The 24,075-nt window shown below is 38.8% G+C and overlaps 1 protein-coding gene and 1 non-coding gene across 6 annotated transcripts in view; both read right to left on the bottom strand.

Moving 5' to 3' along the window:
* lingo2 (leucine rich repeat and Ig domain containing 2) overlaps nt 1-24,075 on the bottom strand; it is a 210,684-nt gene that overhangs the window by 36,631 nt on the left and 149,978 nt on the right. The window lies entirely within an intron of this gene.
* On the bottom strand, nt 5,596-5,667 carry trnae-uuc (transfer RNA glutamic acid (anticodon UUC)). Its single transcript has one exon. It is a non-coding gene; the product is annotated as a tRNA-Glu (tRNA).

Below are 24,075 nucleotides of genomic sequence, written 5' to 3' on the forward strand. Positions count from 1 at the left end.
TTTGTCGAAACAAAGCTAAGTAATTAGCACCGGCAAATGTCATAACAGCGTAATAACAGTACATGTATGAGTATCAACAGTCATCAGTTATGCAGAAGAAGTAAAAATAAGGATGTGGGCACAAGAAATAAAAGGATTACAATAGATAATAAACTGACCTCTTCCCAGTGGAACATATCAAAAGGGAAGAGGGTATGACACAACATCGTATTTATATGACAGACGGTGTGACAAACAAAGAAGAAACAAGGCGGAGCTGGAGGTCGCAACCCCATACACAACATATAGGGAACACTTGGGTTCTGGATGTCAGGTATGGATAAACAGTGATTAAACCTAATAAACAACTTTGTGTAATTATATGTTATAAAATGGTGACCCGGTTACACTAGACCTTCTCGGTGCATCAGCAAAGCAGAAGGTCGGTCTCAACACTGCAACAACTCCCAAGTGGTACCACAGTCCTACCAGCTATGGCTTTGATCTAAGACCTAGCTGATCTACTGGTGCATTTCACAATGATTATTTAAGCTTTTAAAGATTTGATCACATACTTTAACACCCTGTCTGCACATGGCTCTTTCCTGCTGCACTTTTTAATTCTCGGTCTTCTGCCCACCTGATGGAACTTTGCTTCAGCTTTAATTATTGCAGCTGTCTACACTGGTCATTTAACAAGACATGCTTCACTTGCATTTATGCATGTAACTCAGAACCAAATCATGTTTGTAGGCTTCAAGTCTACACTATTCTGGTTTGTGTGATTAAGTACAGACACTGTGTATTGGGCTGTGAGTATTTACAAATCCTGCGTAGTGTAGCCACTGATAGATGACTACAGCTGCTCCTGTTGTACAGCTGACATGCTGTTTGCAGCAAAGACAACATCTTTCAGTTGCTCAGTAACACTGTATTCCATAGGATATTTTTTGTGTACAGAAAATGCATTAGATAGATAGATATATACAGTATATCATACACAGATACACTTTTCCTTTGTACAGTACAAATGTGTGAATCTGTTTGTGTTGTGGGTAAACATGCATCTCTATACAGTATGTGAGTAACCAAACAGAAGTGGAGATCCTCATTATGCCCCATGGGCACCATTAAGTCAGCGCTTAACAGCAGACCATGTAGCTATAAAAATACACAGCATGATGGAAAATAAGGTTGAGTACTATACATGGTGCAACATCCAGGAGGCATTGATATGGTTATGTTCGGATGGCTCTGGTAAACAGACAACCCTGCTGAAGGTCAACAGTGTGAAGACTGGTCAATAGCTTTTATATATTGTTCAACGGTGAAATGGCCCCAGGGAAGTTCTTTTATGTAGTAATTCAGCAGACAAGGCCATGGAGCCTCTCAGTTGATAGTGGCTTAATCTTCTTACAGGCAGACTGAGTAGAGTCCATTAAAAAAACTCACCCTTTTCTTACAGGCCATTTCTTAAACTTTAACAAATGATCAGGCTGCTGACTTTTAGTCTGTTGCACAGCAAATCCAGGTGGGATTTGTCAGTATATTATAGTAGTAAAAACACACATGTGCATAAAAAGAATGAATGTATATTGTCATAGAAAATAAATGGCAGCAAGAGCCATGATGTTCTGTCACTGTTATACACTGTTTTTGAGCAGGCATCTCAGAAGATGAGCACTGGTCATCATGCTCAAATTAACACCCTCAAATTATCTATGCTTACTCTCTCTTCCTTGTGCATCTTTTTTTTTTTACCTGCCCACATGTTTTCTGTGGCTTGTAACCTTAAACTATGTAGAAACTGTGGTTATATACTGTAAGTCTAAGTTCTATGAAAATAGATGTGGGGTTGCTTGATTCAAACTTGTAGGGTTGTCAAAAGCTGTGGTGACCCTATTCCACATTGATCAAGTCCTAAGCGACTAAGACAGCATCAGGGGCCCTGCTTCTTTTTTCCTTTCAAAGAACTGAGGGTGCTTTGTAGTTTCACACAGTCCTCAGAAGACAGTTGGTCCTTGGTGGAGGGTGGGGAAGCTCACTTGACCCTTCTATCTCACTTACAACTGGGTAGAAGGAAGACAGAAGACAATTCTGTAGCAGAGATAAATCACAAAGTATAATTATAATCACCCAGCAGCCACTGTAATTTTAGTTCAGCAGCTACAGACAGAGGCAAAATGGCAGGACTTGGATGAGCAGCCAACACTGTTCTCACTGTCCTCTCTCATGAGATGCTCTGCAGAAAAAAATGCTTTGAAAATAGTCTACCCTGACATGTCCCAGTGGTGACCAGACCAGGGCAAAATGGGGAGTCTGCCAGAGTCCTGGAACAAAGCTAATAACTTTAACATAGCTCTAGTAGTTGTCCATGTTCACTTTAGTGTGAAGATTAGCAAAGAGGATGAAACATTCCTCTCTGAGCTGTAGTTAGCTGAATGTGCAAGGAGCATGCCAAGGACTTCGAGAGAGGTTTGTGTAGCAGTTTTAACATTGATTAATGTTCATGTTTTTTTCTTCTCTGGTTCAAACCCATCTTCAATGTGTCAGCCAGTCATTTGGTTTAACATAAAGGTCTGCATGACTCATTGAGCTCGTTTGACCTGCACTAACACCCTTCTCTGTGTAAGAGACTACACTCTCTGGACAGGTTGCCAGTCTATCACAGGATGTCAGTAAATCAATGTGATTAAAGTAGAAACTGGGAGAAAGGGTTTGTACTTTCTCCTCCTCACTTTGTTTGGCACCAATCCTGCTTCCTCAGTGTCTCCTCCTCAGCTCATCGCAAAGAGACTGTGAGGATTGTAATTGTTACAACAACAGGAAAAACAACAACACAATAGAAGACAACTACTGCAACAGTGGCATCTTGTAAGATAGAACGGCACTCCTGATAAATAAATAAAAAATTATTTGTTTGGTGTGCACATATCAAGGGTCTGACAAATATGGATGTTTGCCCCATAGCATGGACAAGAGAAATGGAAACTATACTGTACAGTGGGGAATATTTTACAGTAGATTGTGTATCAAATATTCAGCACAGTAACAACCCTTAAAACCATAACGATAAGAGTCAAACTTGCTACATACTATTCGTTGTTGAATTGGGACCATCTGTGTCACTTTCTCATAAAACAACAAGCTATGTGCCAGTGTGTATAGATCATTGCCGGCAGATCTCAGCATGCATTTTTCAAACACTGATCAAATGAGTTTTAAGATCTGGATTACCTAGGAAGTGTACATTGTTGTTTGTTATCCAATTTAAGCAGTGGATGTAATACACCTCAGCATAAAATTGGAATTATCAGTGTCTCCAGGAAAAAGGAGAATCTCATATTGTTCAATAGACACAGTGTTTGAAGGAGAGTAGGCTGAAAGTGATGTAGTGTGACAAAACAAATACAGAAGATATGCCAGCAGGGAGCACTCTAATAAAAGAACTGCTGAGGACAGGGGGACAATATGGTTTAGTCTAGGCATACCACAGAAAGATGGCTGTGTATGTGACTGTGAGGGAGTTTCATGCTTGCATGGGCAAGCCGAGTGTGTGCACTTGTGTGTGTTGTGTGCTGCTTACTGTGCCTGAGCCAACGAAGCTGCAGCTTGAATTCTTGTTGCTTGATCAAAGTCCCTGGAGTAATCTCTCATAAGAACAGAGCAGGGACAGGCAGAAGGATGCCCATTTCATTCTGAAGTGTATTAAATTGCTACACTCACAAACCAGTATACCCTAGCATGGCAATGTAATTTTGGAGGGGATGTGGATACAGCAAGCAAAAAAACAAAGAAGAAGAAAAAAGAACTATTCATAAGGTTGGTGTTGACACTAAACCAAGACTGGAATGAAGAATAAAGGGATGGCAATGCACTTCAGTGATTGGCCAGTAGAGGAACTCCCCTGTGTCCAAGCAGATATGTCTCTCCTTCTCATCATGGTGGGGCAATTTTGTCGTGGTTATAGCTCCTCCATCTTCTCCCAAGCTACTCCTTATTTCAGCATTTCAATTTCCTCCCTTGTGCAAGCACAGAGTGCCAACCCACTTCAGGCTTTCTCTCAGACGAGAGAAGCAGAAAAGATGAGAGAGAGGGAGCAGAGACAAGGAACTGCTGGGCTTTCACTTCAGTCCTGCTTCCGGTTTCCCCAAGGTGTGGGGATGCAGATTCAAAGAGAAAAATAAGCCCCTAAGATGATGTTGTGATGTTGATTAAGATCCCTGCCTCATGAGCTACATATACCTATGCTGGAACTTTCTCTCCTGTGCCTCCTGTGCTCAATCTAAATCTCAACAACATAAAACTGTTAAGCAATTCACCAACCTCTTATTGAATGACAATAACCTCTATTCCCCTAGATACATGACAGTAAGGCATCCTGCATAATGGCTCCTATCTGCTAAAACGCTGCTACGGTGATTCAAAATTATAACCCCAAGATTTGAACTGTCATTAATAATTAATTCCTGAATTACATCTTAATGTTAATGCCCTGAAATAATGATAAAGGAGTCCAACCCTGCATCATCAAGTCAATTAAAACCAATCTGCTGTCAGTATATTTGTGCTTATTGACTGACATCTGTAATCTACTTTTGCTGTTGTCTGCACTTGCATTGTCGTGGCATCAGATAATACCAGTCAAAGAGGAAATATCCCTAACATAGATACAATAAACATCCCGAGGACTCTGAGCATGAGGCTACTTTCTCTGCACTTTTATGCCCCTAAGTGCTGGCATGCACATTAATCATTTTCATTCATCTTCCCTTCCACAATATGCTCGTCACTGCCGCTATATTCCCTGCCTTTCCACCTTTCATGGTTTCATCTTTCATAGTTCTCATTTCTGTGGACCCTCCACACTATCGCTTCGTCCTTCTCTCTCAATTTCCATTTTTCTCTGACTGTTTGCTGTGCATCATATTCTCTTTCAACTGCCCAACACCTTCTTTTCCACTTCGACGCCCAGGAAAATGTCTTTTTCCCTGTTGCCCAATGGCAATGAAACATTTATCCACTTCTGCAACGTCTTCCCCCTAAGGTTCCCCTGAAAGTGTCCTTCAAAGGCTTTTGCACAAGCTCTCTGCACTACCCTGTGTGTCCCCAAACAACAACAAGGAACATAAGAATGGCGACATTAGTGAGTGGGATTTTGAAATACAAATCAGGGCAACACTATATACTACCTACAGCATGTATAGTCTTAATATATGTTACCAAACATTAGTTAGTGAGTCCAATGAACCAGTGTTAAAAAAATGTAACTTGTGGAACAATGTTTAACTAGAGGTGTCCAAATGTGGTTATAAATAAAATATGACCTATACAGTATAGGAGGAACATAAAAAAAAACTCTGCTGACCTATATAAGGATAACCACCTTTATTGGCCAAGTATGCTAACCACAAGGAATTTGTTTCCAGTAAAGAACCGAGGCAGCCATCTGTGGCGCCAACTCAACCAATGGCTCTAACCATCGGGAGGGTTTAGTGTCTTGTCCAAGGACACTTCCACATGTGGACTGCAGGCACCGAGATTCAAATCTTCAACCTTCCAGTTGGGAGATAACTGCTCTACCCACCGTACTGTCACCTCCCCCATAAAGTTACATTCCCTGACCAGGAATCGAACCCAGGCCACAGCAGTGAAAGTACTGAATCCTAGCCACTAGACCATCAGGGAACATGTTGGCTAGACAAGCCGGGAATCAAACCGCTAATCCTCCAGTTAGGAAATGACCTGCTCTACCTCCTGAGTTTGTATAACAACAAACAACAGAAAAATTAAAACCCCTCCACTTAATTGAAATTGTATGTAAATCATAAAAAACACTAATCGATTAACCATAGTTTGTATGACTGTGTGTGTTCTCTTGTGCACCGCTGTCATAGAACACAGTGCAGGGTGTCAGCCGGCACCTTGCATTGTGGGCTGTATTCCCTTTAGATCCAACACCTTGCCTGTATCATTTCGTAAGTGTGATGCATGAGACAAGAAGTAAGACAGAGGCCATTTCTTGGCATCAACAACACCATTTGGGAATATGAATGCCCCCCATGCCTGCTGCCACAGCCTCCAAGCAGTGCTTGAAGTGATGTGAAGGTTCTCTCCCCCTTTCCGGAAAGTGGGACATTGCTTTTCCCCAGAGAATGTAAGCTCGCAGCAAGCAACAGCTTTTTTTCCTGAGCTGTAGTGTCTCTCAAAGTCTGCCCGACATTTAAAGGATTTGGGCCTTTGACTATCAAAGGGTGGCATAGCTGGGACTGTGGGAGAGCTGTGGCTTGAGCCCCAAGTTTGATCTGGCCTGGGGCAGTATGGGTCAGCCTCCCAGATTAGGTCTGCTTTGGGGAAACATGACTTCAGATAAACCCACAGAAACTCAGGTATAGCAAGTAAGTCCTTCAAGCAGTTTCTTGGCCTAGATATACAGCTATGAGACAAGGGTCTGAATTCATTAGTGACTAACAGATGCTTTCTGGCAGTATTATGTTCACAGTGGGTGTAAGCACTGATGCCGACATTAAAAAATTTCCCTCATTTCTGTCTTAAGCTTATGTCCTCATTTTGAAAATAAATGCATTGCTTGTAGAATACAAGCATTTTTAAGCTGCTTTTCTTTTGTTCGGTAAGTACAGTATGTGCAGCCTATTTCTAAAGGATATTTATTAACAAGCGGTCCATGCATGCAGAGTATGTACAGTATATGAGAGAAAACTGCAAGGTAAAAAATATGAACTGGGTGAGGAAAGACAGCGGTACTGTCGACTATCCATGAAAAGCCTTGTCTCAACCTGGGGTTACATAACAACATGAGAACAACTCAAACATCCACCTTTCTCTCTAGAACACACTGGAACATGTTACAGCCTCTCAGATCAAAACTCTGCAGAATCCTAATGACCTCAGTGTGCTGTGCTAGTCTGAATCCCACTGAAACTACACTACAGCGCTCACCTAGGTCACAAGTTTCCTCAAACTCTGCTCCACACTAGCCTCATCCTTTAGGAATTCAGTTTTTCCACATCATCACTTTTATAGTTACCTTTAAATGAAAGATGTGCATGTGCATTTAACTAACAGGAACACCATGATGGTTTCACTTTACCAAGAGTCACCCGCAAGGTGCTGCAGTTGCAGGCAGATGTGTTACTGCTCTGTTTCACAGCTAAAGCTAGCGAGCTCTGGCAGAGAAGGTACTCACAGCAGCTTGTTTGCAAACGGAGACTGTTGTTACAGGGCAGATCTTCCCCTGATGTATGGCCTTATAGGTAATGTTATTGTTATTGTTGACAGAAGTTGCTACCTGCAGTATGAAAGTGAGAAGGCCACCACATGGAACAGACTCCTTTTGCATGCAGCCCCGGGTAAGGAAAATACCAACGGTAGTCAGCTCTAAGTGTATAGATAGGACTGTAATACAGTTAAACTTGGTATCAAAGGCCACATGCAGTGTTCATGTTACCAAGACAGAGCAAAGCCTGTGTTTTGAACCGAGTTAACTGGCCTCTCTCTTCACTTTTCCCTGCCGGAAAAGCCCCATCTTCTAAGACTAGTTACTTGCTACAAGCCAGGGCTAAAGTTTAGCTAGGGACCAGAGGTCCCCAAATACAGTTCAGGGCCGCAGATCTGGGTGAGTAGCACTGTATTCAAGAAAGTTACAACTAAAAAGAAGTTTGATGTAGCAAGAAGTAAAACCAGAATTAACATTGGTGTAGCTTTTGAATGACAGCGAAACCGTATTTCTGCTGGATAGGTAATTATCAGTTTTGTTTTGTTTCGGGGTATTTGTTATTTCCTTGAAATCTGTAAGTAGTAGTCAGGCAGTGCACATTGAAGTGCATGTTGTGCTTTGGAGGAGTGAAGAAGGAAGAGAAGGAGAGAAGTGAAGGAGAGAAGTCAAAATGAAAGGGTGAGATTTCTTCAGTTGTCCACCTCAAACTCAAGCTTCCTCTTGCTGATTTGTCCAAGATCACCAACCCTATCTTTAAGGTTTAAAATTAAATTGGACCCACAATTCTCTGCCCACAATATTACACCTCTGTTGTAGTGGAAAGTATTGCTTAATGGCTATTACCATGCTGATACATCTTTACCAAAAGGTGTATGAAAAGACGTATTGTAATGTAATGATAAACAGAACGTTCTTCCTGTCAAAAGGAGAGGTTATGTTCCATTAATACAAAAAAACTTGAAAAAAGGAGGTGGGACTGCAGCAGTTCTTTGATTTATCAAATAGATGACTGACAAAATTATTTAGCAACTATTTTTATTATCAATTAATTGTTGTAGCCATTAGATAAGAAAAAAGGTAAACATCTGTTTTGATCACAATAAATCCTTATTGTCACTCTGCCATGTTGTTGCATGGTTTTGTATCTGATTTGCCTTTCAGTATAATACTATGTGTAAATTTAATACCTTTGGGGTTCAGAGAAAAGACAGAGGACAGCACCTTTTATATAATAGCTATTTTCTAACATTTAAAGACTAAACAATGATTCAACTTATTTTAAAAATTAATTTAAATGAATATATTAGTTGCAGCTCAACTGGGAGATAATTATGGCACTTACCTAAACTGTTATAGCTAAAAAATAGGTACAAATATTCATTGTAAAAAATATTTTCTCTAAAATTTCTCTTTTACTCATTAAAAATCATATATGTAATCAGATTTGTGTTCTTTGATCGAATTAGTGCCTTATTCAAAATCTCCTTCTCTGGTAATAAGAAAAGTTTCAGTAAACAGACAGAAAAAAAGACTAAAGCATGTCAGAAGGTTCTTCTCTTTCTTTCTTACTCCCCCCAGTTCCTGCTTTCTCTTTGCCAGGAGCAATTTGGATGAAATGGAGTGGATGAATACAATGGTGCATATAGCAGCATATATAAACAAAAACACTTACCTGCATCAAGGGCAGTAGAAAAGAGAAAAAAAAGAAGAGTCTATTACTAAGGCCTCGGGGAAAACATTAAAAACATAACAAATATACAGTAGTGTTACTTTTAGTAAAAAAACTTTTTCTTATACCGTAACACCACAGGGAACATACAGTGTTTCTGCATTAAAATGGCCGCAGATACACTCAGGTTCCCATTAACACTTTGTGAGTTAACATCTCATGGCCCAGTACAGAGAAGTACAATGAGTGTCACAGTCTTGGCAGTGGTGCCACTGCAGTTTGTACATGAAGTTCTGGTAAAAACTAACCATTCCTACACCCAAAAATGAGATTGCAAAGAAGATCTTATGGGATAAAGTCTAAAGCTCATTTTCAAGACAAACACTTGAAACCAAACAGTGTCAGATCCATCAGATAAGTAATACAATGATTTAAAGGCTTTCTTCCATGTGGCAGCGGTGGATCAGTAGTGCTCTCCTCAAAAAAGCTCTGGTCAGCAAGAAGTGTATACATCATGTGGATTTACTCTCAGCCATTAAAAATATAGATGCTGGGGATCACATTTTACAGTGTGACAGGAGCCCTGGCCCAGTCCAGCCCAGACTGGAAGCCAGCAAGCATCATGGAGAGTAGAAAGTGAGAGGATAGGGTGAAAAATGACATCCGCATACCTGTCCTCACCCATATATCATTCAGAGGGCAGTTTTTCAATGGAGTGTGAAAAGAGGGAATGGAGACATTGGGTGATGGCAGTGTAAAGGTGTGTATGTGGGCTGGTGGACTGGTGAAGTTCTGCACTGTGCCTCTTGCGAAGAACCGTGACCGTGCATAAAGTACTTTGCTGATATTCACTCTTCCGAGTAGAGACTTGATTACTGTTTTTATTGGAAGTATTCAATTTTCTTAGCTGCTTTTCCTAAAACTCAAAGCCAGGCAGCATGTCACAGAACATTTCCTTCAAGGGTCATAAATATAAGACTGAGTAATTATTTTGTGGCTTTATGGGTGAAAACACCTTGCATGTGACTCGAGAAGTGAATTCAATCAAACCAATTGCAGACAACAATATAACAACAACAATTAATCAGCAGAGTTATTTTGTAAATGCATGATCTGGCAACAATCAAATTGTGTGCAGGGACTGCATCTTAGTAAGGGTGAACACTACTGGGGCTAATTGAACATCCACGTAATAAACAAATCATAGAAACAGTTCCCTTGGTGCTGTGGGGTGGCTGTGGCTCACGGGGTAGGGCAGTCGTCTTCTAACCAGCAAGTTGGTGGTTTGACTCCCGGTCTCCCCACATGCCTAAGTGTCCCTGAGCAAGACACTGAACCCCAAATTGCTCCCAGTGGCTTGACTAGCACCGTTGTGTGGCAGCCTTGTCGTCATCGGTGTGTGAATGGGTGAATGATGTATAATCTCCCTGTAAAAGCACTTGGGGCAGTGCATAAAAAAGCGCTATATAAATAAAGTCCATTTACATGCTATCATTGCTTTCATTCACCTCACTATGCTCTGGGATATTTGCACAAATAAAATTATTTATGTCTGAATTCACATCATACTGCTAAGATGTCAGTCTATGATCATTCTTACATGATTTACTTTCTCTCTAAAGTAGTATATGCTTTTATTTCAGTTTGGTATCACATCATTTCCTCCGCATGTGATGGACTTTACTGATCTTCTCCATTAGAAAAAAGGCAATAAAACACAGCATGCACTAAGAGAGGAATTGCACAATTTATACTGCGCTATGAGAAAAACAATAATAACACAATTAAGGCAAGTGCCCTTTTTTCCCCCAGTTTTGCCAAGAGCTGAAATATGAAATACATGTTATGTTGTTGAGAATCAAAGCAAAATGATTTAACTTGGCTTGACTGTGTGATCAGAGAACAGGCACAGGTTGCCATGATTTCCAGCTATACAGTACCAGCTCAATGAGTCGCCGCCCTCCATAAAAAGCCTCCTGTGGTCTGCGAGAGAATATGACAGAACGTTAATTACCCAGGCTACACTGGAGTACAAGGTAAAAGGCGTGTTAATGAAATACTAATAAGGTTCCAATTTGAGTCCTTCGGCTTTACCATCCTCTAAAGTGATCTCAAGGACTTCAGTTCTTTCCATAGCTGGTCTCTGTTATTGCTAATTGCCATTGCTCACATGACAGAAGGCAGTTTAGAAACCATTATTTCATGGGAATGAATCCTTTGTGTGTTGTCCTTTGATGGAGGACAACCAGGCTGGTTTACAGGATGTCACAACTGAGGGACAGGGAAAAATGCTAAAACCCTTAAAGCTCCTAAAGAGAGAATGAGTTTACTGTCTGCCAGACATTTTGCCTCCTCTTTTCTGCCATTAAACAGTTGGGGAACAACCTAGTTTGGGTTCTCAAGAGGGACAGTATTTATGGTAGCCTTTGTAATGTTCTAATTTAGCTACTTTGGTCAGCTGCAGTATTTAGTTGGAAAGTCATTCATAACCAATCCATTTTTTTTAATGACTGAAGAAAATACTCAAGTTGAGTTTGTGTTTTTGGGTCTCCAGAGTTGTCTAGTACAGTAGTTGTAAATCTAAGGCTAGTATCTTCAAGAAAGGTAATGGATTTTCCACTGTGGGCATCCTGGAGGACCAAACAGCCATTTCACAAGACTGCGCACTGCACTGAACCACAAACTGATAACATAAGTCAAAAGGAAACTCTTCAAGTGTTGGCGAGTAGCAAGTAGAGGAAAAGCAGACAGGGTGGGAGATATTCTCAAAGACATTTGAAGATACAGCAATTTCTCTGAGGCAATCATTTGATGCTCTCATTCCGTGATGGCTGAGTGTCACTGCTTTTGCGCTCCTATCACTCAAGTGTATCCAGCACTCCAAGAAATTGATTGTTGGAGGACAGGGCTGGAATAGTACACACATATAACAGTACACACCTAACCTGGAATGAAATGGTTTCTTTCAGCACTCAAAGCAGTGTGTGCAGCTCTGTCTGAAAATGGACTTCTAGTTGATGGTTTTACTGTAACAGTGCAAATATAATAAGTCTACAATTTATTATCACCACTTGACACAGATGAAGAAATATTACTACTCACTAGATGTCACAATGAACACAGAAAATCTAGGGTAAAAACCTTTAAGAAACATTTTTGTGAAGAAAGATTAAATTTATGTGAACTTTGAAAATCTGAGAAGTATATGTATGTTTCTTTGTCTTTACTAAAAATCATACATCTAAAGCAAAATCATACAGTATATCATGTTTCTTTCACAAACTCTAAAATTACAATATTGATTAATTTGTTTATATTCCTAAGTCTGGCAGAAGCAGAGCCCTGTGAATCTTTCATCAAGTACAGCTCCTTCATATCAGGTATAAGGTATACAGTAGAAATAAGATCAGATTATTTGCCTCTTCTGAGCAAGTCTCCTATACAGTAGGCACCGCTGTCGGTTTTATTTTTCTCAATCTCACATGAAACATGACCCTGTACTGGAATTACTGCATGTAAGGTAGAGTTAGCATGAAACTCCAAATCACTCCATTCTGCTCCGCCCAGCGCTCCCTCTCCCTGTTCCATTCTGATCTACTACAGTCTGCTACGCTCCGCCACGCTCTGCCCAGCTCTTCAGATATTTGTCATTATGAAATTAAAATCAATGAGAATGCAACAAAACTTACTGATCAAGCAGAAATAACTGAAAATCTCTGATTGGTTAGAGAGGTCAATCCTGCTAAAAGCCTTTTAAAAGCTAATATCTCTGCCCAGCTGTCAGCGCTGTTCAACGAGTCTAGGCCACAGGAGGCTGCGGCAGCACCTCTCCACATTAAGACAAATTTTGAAAGATATTCCTAAAATGAAAATATTTCAATACAATTACAAACTGTAGCTTTAATGACCATCTTTCAATTATTACTAGTCTTATCATAAAATTATTTTCTCCAAAGCATATTATCAAAAGGACATTGCCAGTCAGACTCAAACAGCAAATTCAGAACTGCTAGTGGCTCTAACTGCTGAATGTCATGATCAATGCCAATACGTCACAATATTATAATATTCTATTGATTTTCTGTGAAAAACAAGGAGGCTGAGTTACACTGTGAACCACACTGGAATGTTTACTGCAGTAAGTTGTAGCACATTGCCTGGTAAAGCCCTTTGTTTCTTGCAGTCTGTCTGGCAGGGGCAGTTTAGAGACTGCAGGGTAACTGTTTGTTATCATTGTTTCCGTTTATTCTCCCCATCAAATAAAATGGCAGCGCAGTGGCTCCATATGATTGTGTCACAAGTGGCAGGCAAGTGTATAAAATCATCACGTGACTTTTAGAGGTCTAATAAAAGTTTTATTTTTGATTTCTAATATATTTCCTTGTACTCTTTTGTCCTGAAGTTGTGTTGTGACCTGAGATATGTGATGATTTAAAAGCCTCAGAAAAGCTTTCAGTGTAAGCTGAACAAACCTATTTTTCTCTCTGCCGTTTCCCCCCCTCATCTCCATCATCTCCATCTGGCTCAAGGTATAAACTCTAAGGCAGGCACTAAGATTGTGTTTGTAGTTCTTGCACAGCAGTGGTCGATAATAACTATGATGAAAATGGGATTCTGGCCAGTATCACATTACCCACAGCTGATGGCATAAAATGTGATTATCATTTGCTATTTCTTTTGTATGGCAAATGATAATACTGCTAGTACAGCTGTCTGTGTTATTATTAGTAAAGAGGAGCATTAAGCATAGTTTTGGATGGCATTATCACCCTTCTGTAGTTTTTAATCAAAAAAAAAAATCTGGCATATTTACTTTGCGTTTTGCGAAAACATTTCATCCTAAACAATTTGTAGTAGACAGAAAATACACCTACCTAATGCCACCATGTAGTGTAGTGCTCAGCATTTGGTGATATTTACTTCTGCATGTGACTGAGCTTGCTCAAATGATATGCAGAACATTAATGACTTGTTGAAGGTCTTAAATGGACCAATTAAAATTCAGCCCTACTTGGTGCAACAACCAACCCACATTTTTTGTGCTTGGAAAAATTTACACTGGTCAGAAATCAGGAATTACAGGTTTAAAACTTTTACATTTTGATGCATTTGCTGGTCATTTTTACTGGTCAAAAATTAACAAAACTCTCAACATGTACTGCAAAATAAAATTTCATTTAAAAAGAGAAAATATCTACATTACCATTAGGCAATTTCTTTCTATCAACAGTTTTTCTTTTTCTTTTTTTTAACCATCTTACATTCAGGAATTAATGACATAAAAACACATCTTACAGCTATAAAGACTGACAAATCCTTCCTATGAAAGCTTTTAAACTTACATGCTGTCGTCATCAAGAAATATAGCTTTAGAAACTTTTAGAAATGATAGTGAATGATCAAGTCCCTAGTGGTACATTTTTAGCTAATAGCTGTATCATCATCTGTAAAAGTGGTGCTTGATATAATGAGAACAGATTTTTTTAATTATAACCAAAATAATCATTTTAGGGTAAGATGAGTAGAAGTAGATATATCTTATAATAGACACAGTAAATGTACAGTATGCCATATCTAAAAAAAAAAGTCAATGCATCATTTAGTTAGATTCTGAAATTATGCTTGCAATATGTAAATGGCATTTACAGATACATTTTTTTTTATTTCTCAGTTTTAGGATCCTGTATGGTCTCTGTTCAACTCTTCACACAAAGCAACACTCTTTGCTGCACAGCTTACATAAGGCCCTTTAGTTTGGTGACAAGCTATCCTTATCATGCTTTCTCCTCTTAAATGCTAAACACTTTAGACAAGCCTGTGTTTTTGTTTTGAGGAATGAGAATGAACAGGGAAAGCACTGTAGATGATTGAAGTGATGCTGACTATTGTGTTTGTCAAGTTGGACGGTGTATAGTTGGTTTGCTTGCTGAAACCTTTCTCTTGTGCTCTCTCAGCATAATATCTAAACCACTCGCATGATACTTGCTGGATTTAAATGTCTGCAAAATCTCCTTCAAGCTTCAGTGGGCATCTGAACAGTAATAAACATAAGACTACTATAATACGTGAACAAAAGACCCATGTAACAACATGGATTATCTGAATACCCATCTGTAATAAAATTTATATCAGTTTTGTTTCACAAAATCTTAAAAGACCACATGCTATGATAGAAATAGGCATTCAAGATAAAAGGTACGTGTTATCTATCCAACTGTGCTATGAAATTCAACATCATATTTGTGCTATAAGCTACATCTTCTGTGCATTCTTGACTTAAACTCATTTTGACTCCTAGAGTTCTTTAGAAACTGCACAAAAACTGCTAGTGCATCCTAAATGGAGCATCTATGGGTTGCCCCCCTTTCTTCTGGAGAGCTGGGACAGAAGAGATGGGCATCTGCCTTGTTTGCATTCTGCACAGGCTGGACGATTCAGGGCCTGTCAGGCAATAGCTCTCTTCCTCTGAGATGCCTTTGAGAGCTAGGGAGAAAGAGATGCATGTGAGGAGTTCTGAAGGAGGGTGAACTTCACACTCGCCTAATCTCTGCTCTGAATCTGTCTGTCGCTCGGCGGAAACGCCAGCTAGCGGACCTGGCACTAATTCAATCACTGATTCTTGATTGACAGAGGAGTGTGCAATAGCCCTGGAGAAGCAAAAAAGTCCCCTTTGTCCTCAAAGAAAGACAGAGGGGAGAAACGCTATCTCTCTGTAGACTGAACCATACCAGGGAGTGCCATCTGTTGGAGCCTGAACTCAACAGATCAACTGACTGATAGACTGAATATTTTATTTTGATCATACATAAAGTACATAAAATCATCATTTATAGCACATAAACAATAAAGAAAACAATAATATTCATATTAAATTGTAGAAATGTATAGGCTGAACTCTATTATCACTCCCATGACACTTACATGTTCCTGATTAAATAATTTATAAAATGAATGATCTTTACATAAATAAAGTAAATCATTAGCCTCCTGGAAATTACTGTATGTTTACAGTTACAATCAATTAATTTTGCTAAATATATTTTGAGGGATACAGTATATGAGTGTTGCATGGATTTTGTTAAAGTTTTTTCCTATGATAAATCACTGTGCCACACAGAAGTTATTGATCAATCACAATGCAAAACACTGACACCAAAGACTCTTGATTAGATGCTGTGAGCTGATATTTTTGGGGAGTATTAGTTGTCCAGAAACATTTTGCAAATATATTTAGTATGAACATTTTCTAATTTTGCTGATATGTTCATTAAAAATGCGACCTCATGGTGAAAAAACATCTTCAGTGAGCAAAATATTTCATTCAAATATAAATGGTTTTGGTCTTACTAACTACAAGTATATAGAGTAAACCATTTCTAGGACATTGTATTGGATAAATTTATTAAGATGTAGTTGGTAAATAGCATTTATACTGTAGCACCCTTTTAAAGGAATCAGATGAAAGTGAACAAGTTAGCCAAAAACCACATACAATCAATGTTCTGTCAAACTGTGACAATTTATATTGAACACTTTATATTTGAACACTGGCCAAGTCTCAAGAGAGAATAGAAAGCAAATAAACTTCTGTTAAAGAACCTTTCAAGTTACTTGTTATGGCAAATATACTTTTATCATTTTGCACAGATGCTCTTCTCTTTTAAAGTCATGAATATAAGTCTCCAATATCATAAAAAGATAATGTTAATGTCATTCATTCATTACATTCATCTACTTTTTGCATTCCATCTCAATAATATAGTTGCTAGAAGTTCAACTGTGGGGCTGCAGAAACCAACACTAAAACACACATAAATAAAAAAGCAACAAATGAGATCACTAAACTGATATAAAATTTGCAGCAGAAACATGGCCAGACACTGAATTAAGCCAACTTCTCCAGAGAGCAACAATATTATGAGAGGAATAATTCCATCTGTATGAATAATTAAAAATAAAGTTAAACTTTTTTCTTGCCTCCCCACTTTAATCTCACAAAATCTAAATTATAAATCAGAGGCTGTCACACTGCCCAGGTGCCTGAGAAAAACTTCAGTAGGCTGAAGGTCAGACGTTACCATTACATGTGAATATTATGACACAGATGATAAGGTAAAATAGAGATGAAGACATGGGTCAAATGGAAATTTAAATAATGTACAATATTGCATACAATGAGTACATATTTATTTCATAATATCTGAGGTATTCTGAAACATCTGGCCTGCTAACTCTTCACTCAAACTCAGAGTTTCTAACCTGAACTTGTACCTTTTAGCAATGTGGTAATTTTTCTTAAAATAAAGCCTGTCTGACGCCCAGAGGTATCAAGCATAAAAGCCTTACAAATACTATTACAATTATTAACATTCATGTGGAGACATCCATTTTAAGGCGCAAAGCAGATGTTTGAGGCAATAATTTTATGCAGAGGGAAGATGTGTCAGAGGGGATGGGCCACAGAGTAAATGTTCTGCACAGTACACTATGGGGGATATTTACTAAGGATTTGCAGCTCATTTTCTGGCGTTAAACAGTGAAACTGTGTGTGTTTATATTTACTAAGGAGTCACAGTGGGGTTTTGCGGCAGAGAAAGATAAGGAATGCCAGAGGAATTTGTGCATTTGGTCTCATGCAATATGAGTTTTAAAGCATCCTTGTTCAGGCATACAAAAATCAGGGAGGAGAGAATGGAAATTTATACAAATACTCTCAGCACCTGGTTTACAGCAGAAGGAACTGTGGCTATAATTAAACATCAGGAGAAAGCAGGTGTAAAATTTGCAGCCCTGCTATCAGTTAGTTATTGTTAGTCATCTGAGATCTCATCAGAATTAAGAATGTCTAACGAAGGAGAGGGTGTATGTAAATTGCATCGCTCGCCAGAGGAGAATGTGAGGGACTTTTACAGGTTTTCAGGTGTGACCATGGTACATATACCTTTTTTTAAGTTATTTTTTGGCATTTTAGCCTTTATTATTATTTTATGAGGTTAAGTGGGTCAAAGAGAGGTGGATAGGAAAGAAAAGTCAGGGGAGAGGACCTATGACATAAGTCAGACTCGATCTCTTGACATTGCGGGCACACACACGTGCTTGTGTATATGGTGTCCTGCACCATAACCATTTGACTCCTGAGGTGCCCTGACCATAATATTTCCTTTTTTTGGAATTCAGTTTATTGATTTTTGGAACAAACTGAACACAGAGAACATAATACCCGGCCTTATACATAGTTCAGCAACAACCTCTGATCCAGAAGGTTCTCGGGGCTTAACAAAGTTTTTTATGCTCCAAAGATATTCAACATCTTGCCAGACATACTTCTCAGTGTCACGCATATAGGCCCTAAACAAACAGTGTTTGGAAACAAACTGAGGTTTATTTCAGGTGCATGTAGTATCTGTTGCTGAGTGCTGTCTGATGCTTTCTGAAGTGTAGCTGTTGTGCCTTCCTCAACACCACAGATCCATATCCAGGAGAAATGTGCTATATACAGTCTAATGAATTTTGACATCATCATAAGATGTAACCTATTTTACAGACGTTGAGGTAGATATTCAACTTCTGTTTTTATTTCACTCCTTTCATTGTGATCTGATGGAAATCTAATGAAGAACTACATGTCTGGGGTCTTATGTGTTATTGTTCCCAAGACAACAATGCTTCTTGGGTACAGAATATTCTATTTCTTTGTGGTGCCTTCAAACACATTATTATATCTTGATACACTGCAATAATAAAAGTGTTTTTTAGTGAAATAAACAAGTTATTTTCTGTTCAACACATATGGTGTTCCATCAAGTACATAACAATAAATAAATACATAGAGGGTTGAATGAATGGACGGATAGAGTGCGTCTGACGAGCAGCTAGATAAGAGAAAGCTAAATAGAAAGGACCAGACAGGAAGTGAATGAATGTGAGTGGATCTTCTTGTTCTATGCTTTTGGGGACAAGTGAACGGTTAGCTCAACAGATACCCCCATCAGCGATGCCGAGTGTCACCTCTATCAGGGGATATGGAGAAGCAGCCTCATGGCCCATAATGGGCTCCAGGATTGGTGATAAAGCAAGCATCAATACCCTGAGACTCTTTAATGGCTGAGTCCTTTGATCTGAAATGAGGAAGACTGATGAACATTCATGTCAAGGAAAGCCATGCATCCCAGGTCTTAGCAATCATTTTTATAGGTACTCTTATAGTCAAAGCCAGTGTGATTTGTACAGAAAACTACTAGTATTTGAATATTCACTTCATTCCAAAGTCATATTTTCATATAGCAATTATCCCATTTTTGACATATTTAAGTAAAGGCTATGTTTTAAGGGATATTGTCTTAGCATTTAGAGTGCTACAGTACATGTATTTGGTGAAATACCAGCTTGTGGTATGTAAATAAAAAAACTGGATATAACCATCTAAAAGCACACACCGAGAGTCCACTGTGCACTATAGCGTGTTAAGTGTTTCTGACTAAGAAAAAAATCATTCATGGCTTTGTGAGAAATCACAGCAATTTCTATCAGCTAAAATCCTCATGTGCTACATACAGAGATGGAAAAAGTTATCAAAATTTTTAGAGCTCTAATATTTGGGTTTAATTTTAAAGCTATAATGGAACAGCCTGTTACTTCTATTTGGAAGCAAACACCAAGAAACAGGAATCTGTGTTAGATTCTCAAATATGTACTGAGCTCCTAGATTCATGCAGGACACACTGCCAGTGTTGCATAATGCATTGTGCTTGCCTAATTTAGGAAATGCAAATCACCTCAAGTTGATCCACAGGCATGGCTATGAAATATTTGTGATTCTACAAATGTTATTGATGCAGCAAATGTAAAAGACAGAGAGAGATACTGTAGATCCAGGTAGGGAGAGAGAGAGAGAGAGAGAGGACAAAGGACGAGGGAGGACATGAAAGGGTGAAATGAGTAGAAAGTGTGCTTGCAGAATATGACACCAGCTGTTACTGGCTTTCTCTCCTGCTGTTATTAGACAAGGGCTGAAACATGGTGTGTACCGCCATGTGTACACTTTTAAATGAGCTCAAAGAAGTTATTTTGCAGGGAAACATCCCCACTCATGCAGGGTATCATTCAGATATATGTTAGAAGCAGCTGTTTTTGTAACAAAATGCCCAGTCATAAACTAAAAAACTAAAAATAATCCTCTCTGAGCACTGTCCGGGTTTTAACTGCAGTTTTGAATGCCTGTTGCAATTCTGTTATCCCTGTAGTGATGTGCTGTACTCAAAGCAATCTGTGAGGTTTTTAAATGGGAGAAAGAGACAGTATGACAGATATTATGCCTCAATTAAACAGACGGTGTGTGTTTTAGACAACCTTCTCTTCCAAATGGAATGAAATGCATGTAAAACAGGCTGATGAGGTTTCAATCAAAAACAAACTATACTATATAAGCTTTATTTAATAGTTGCTTAAATAGATATCTGGCCACAACCTCAAAACCACTGAAACTGCTGTTCAGTGCTTGTGACGAATATAGATCAAAATGGCATCGCCTTCCATTGTTTCACTGATCTTTTTATGTTGGAAACTATCAGGCATCTTTATCGATCACGGGGCCATGATCCATCATAGGCTATTTGGCATTGTCAGGTTTCTCCGGGGAGTGCACAGGCTAACTTGTTCCAGTCAATAACTTTTATAACAGGTAGTGAGCTTCAAGTTGTATTTGTATCAGTATTTGTGGAAAAACATTATACAGCATATTGTTTAGAAATCAATAGCTTTACACCATCATATGGAGCCAGATTACTCACATTACTGAGGCTGCACTAACTTTATTTGATGCCAATACCTGAGTCCTTATGTGGGTAATATTACAAAAACATGTCCTATTATATATTATAAAAAAGGGATGTTAAATGAGGAGGTGTAATGAAAAAAATATACGAGGTAGAAAATAAACAATAAGCATTTTCCTCAGCTACCCCTGAACACGTTTTTGATACAGTAGGTTGATAGTTGCTCGACAATTTAGTGAGATTCCACAAAATATTTCATGATTTTTTTCACTAACTGGACACTTGAAGAGGGATGACAGCGTGCAACAGACATCACTTTGAATTAAGTCTGGGTGACAGTTCCTTCCTTTGAACCTCAGCCCCAGCTCCTCCAAGACTTAACCTCCTAGAGAAAAAGGTTCAAACAGCAGAATCAATAGCAATTTAGGGCAACACTCTTGTCACTTCCTCCTTCTTCTTCTTCATCTCCCACCACCTGGACTGCATCACAGGAGACAATTTGCTGTGCAACATTGCTCTGATAGGACAACAAAGAAGGCTCAGGACAAATGGCTCTTTAGAGGGATTTGATCAGACAGGTTGGTTGATAAAGATGTTACATATCACCAACTCTAGAAGGATGTCATGGTTTCCTTCCATCTCCACATGTCTTGTTTTCAAAGGAGACAGTAGAAATCAATGGTAACATACACACACATATTTTATATATATGAAGATTTCACTCTTATATTTATATTCAGGGTGTGGAACTCCCTTGCAGGTATTCCATCTTTTACAGCTGTTGTGTGGTAGCATTTCAGTTTTCCTGTTTCAAGGAGTGATACAGGCAGAAAGACTGAATGACTACAGACTTGTCACCCTGACATCTGTAGTTATGAAGTCCTCTGAAAGACTGGTATTAGCCCATCTGAAGGACATTGTAGACCCCCTGCTGGACTCCTTGCAGTTTGCCTACCAGGCAAACAGGTAAGTGGATGATGCAGTCAACATGGCACTGCATTACATCCTGCAACACCTCAACTCCCTAGGGACCTATGCGCGGGCCCTCTCTGTGGACTTTAGCTCGGCGTTCATCACCATCATACCAGACATCCTCAGTTTCTCAGTCTTGTTTACTCATTGCCTTATGGAAGAGCATTGCATATTACATACACACTGGGAGACACTGTACCCGAGTCAAATTCCTCATGTGTTCAACACACCTGGCCAGTAAAATTGATTCTTACTCTGAAGACCGCAATGCAGTCCATTTAGGACTAAGACAGTCCTGAATACATCTCACAGAAACAGTTGGGACATGGCTGTGAGCTACACTTTAATGGAAATGGGCAAACAAACCAGACACACATATATCAAACTGACCTTTCAGTAACAACTCTTAAAGTCTTTTCTCTGGAAAAAATAAACCCCAATATTTGAAAAACACCTCCAAATCTCACCTTGAGCTTTAATGAGTACTGTGAGTTTTTGTGTAGTTACATCCCTATATACACACTATATTCATCCTGGTAAATGACATGCACGGGTGTAGGACTTAAGTATTACAGGTGAATTACCCACTGGACAGGTGCTTTCTATTTAGAAAACGAAATACAACAGCTTCAAAATGTGACGTGGTCAGCACAAGCTACTGTTATGTGCTTAAACTTTTCAACTGAAGCAAAGGAATGGAGTCACTACTGTGGTTCCTGGAGGTTATGTTTTTATGGGAGTGATTTTTTTTTAAAACTCAGATTCTAGTACTTTTTTGGAGTGATCTCTGCTGTATTTTCCACCTTTTCCTTTGTCTATCCAGTGTTGTCAGGACTAAAACAACAAAAAAATCTTCCATTCATTCATTTCAAATGTCACCATACAGAACCAGCCAAACTTTATATCCTGTGAAAACAAGCCGAGAATGAGGTTCCATCATTCACCTGCCATCTCTCCACCACTACCACAGTCTACACACATGGGGACCCTACACCAACTCCTCTATTTATTTATTTATTTATAGAAACCTACATTTTAACATAGTATCACAAATACTTGACAGGTTTATAATAAATCTGGTTTTCTTTCTACTTGCATGTTAAAGTAGTTATTCTCATTTGAATCATTATTTACAAGTCTACCACTTCTGACTTTATTCTGAAGAAAGCCACATATGCACCAATTTTTATCATTTGGATGGTTTTAATGTTCTCTGTCTCTAAAATGCCAAACCGCTGTTAACCCTGGTTTTGTCTCGTTCTTTGCCGCACTCCTTCTGTGCCACTGAACGCGGCCTCACGGTTCTGCCAGAGCTTTATCCATCCTAATAAAATAATAATAATAAAAAACTGCATAACTTTCAAGTAACCCTTAAATTTACACTAAGCCAGATTTTATTTTATGCACCTGGTCTTATTACATTAGATCACAATATGGAAACATGGCCGTGTATCCCATTACCTTCATTTGAGACCTTGCAGATTTGCCTTTTATTGTTCATAGAATTATGCCACTATTTCTGTAAACATTTCCATTAATAGGATATAATATTGTCCAGAGAAAGCTGAACTCACCACCATAATATTCTATATCTCATACCTTAGTATAATTTGATTTAAAGCATCGGACAGCAAAGTTTGGAAATCATAAAGATGCTGTTTGAAGTTTATTGTGATTTCACAACATGAGTGCTGGATCCTGAAGTTTTAACATTTATCTACAAATGTCATAAAATATACATTTACCTATGCAGTTTGTAGTATTTCAAGTTCTTTTTAATTAATCATAGAATATAAAAGGTAATATAGCAGTAAACTCTGTGAGAACACAACATAACACAGATCAATTTCAGCATAATATATCTCAGACATAAAGTACAAAAAACAAAACAAAACTGAAAAACACTGACATAGTTTATCACTGGGTCTCTCTGTAGGAGACCCAGTGATAAACTACAAATATGGAGATTCAAGTGCATTAAAAGAAGAGGAAGCTGAAGAAGAAAAAGGTTATCAAATATTGAAGACTCTCTGGGGCCGTAGCATGGAACAGCACTGTTAACCTGACCCAACTCTTTGGCTGTTGCCAAATGCAGCTCCACTGTACTGAAATATTAACTACCTGCAATCTGTGGCACACACGGGTACTGGGCAGCCTTGGCGAGGCCTCATAATTGATCCACATGCGATGGTAAAGACAAATACATGTCCATTCCTAGCAACACATATACTAGTGCTATGACACTTTCACATATGTATGAAACACACATGTATACTAAATATTCATACTGTGTAACAACCTATACAAAGTGCAATATTGAAATTATGTTACAATGCTAAGTTTAGGGAAATGACAAGACCGCCAGAGAGCCAGGTAGAAATTGAGCATACAATATACTTTTAAAACTGCATTTTGAAAAAGCCTATGATTGAGAAGATCATTTC

Source organism: Monopterus albus, unplaced genomic scaffold (genome assembly GCF_001952655.1).
Source record: "Monopterus albus unplaced genomic scaffold, M_albus_1.0 scaffold86.1, whole genome shotgun sequence".
Lineage (NCBI taxonomy): Eukaryota > Metazoa > Chordata > Actinopteri > Synbranchiformes > Synbranchidae > Monopterus > Monopterus albus.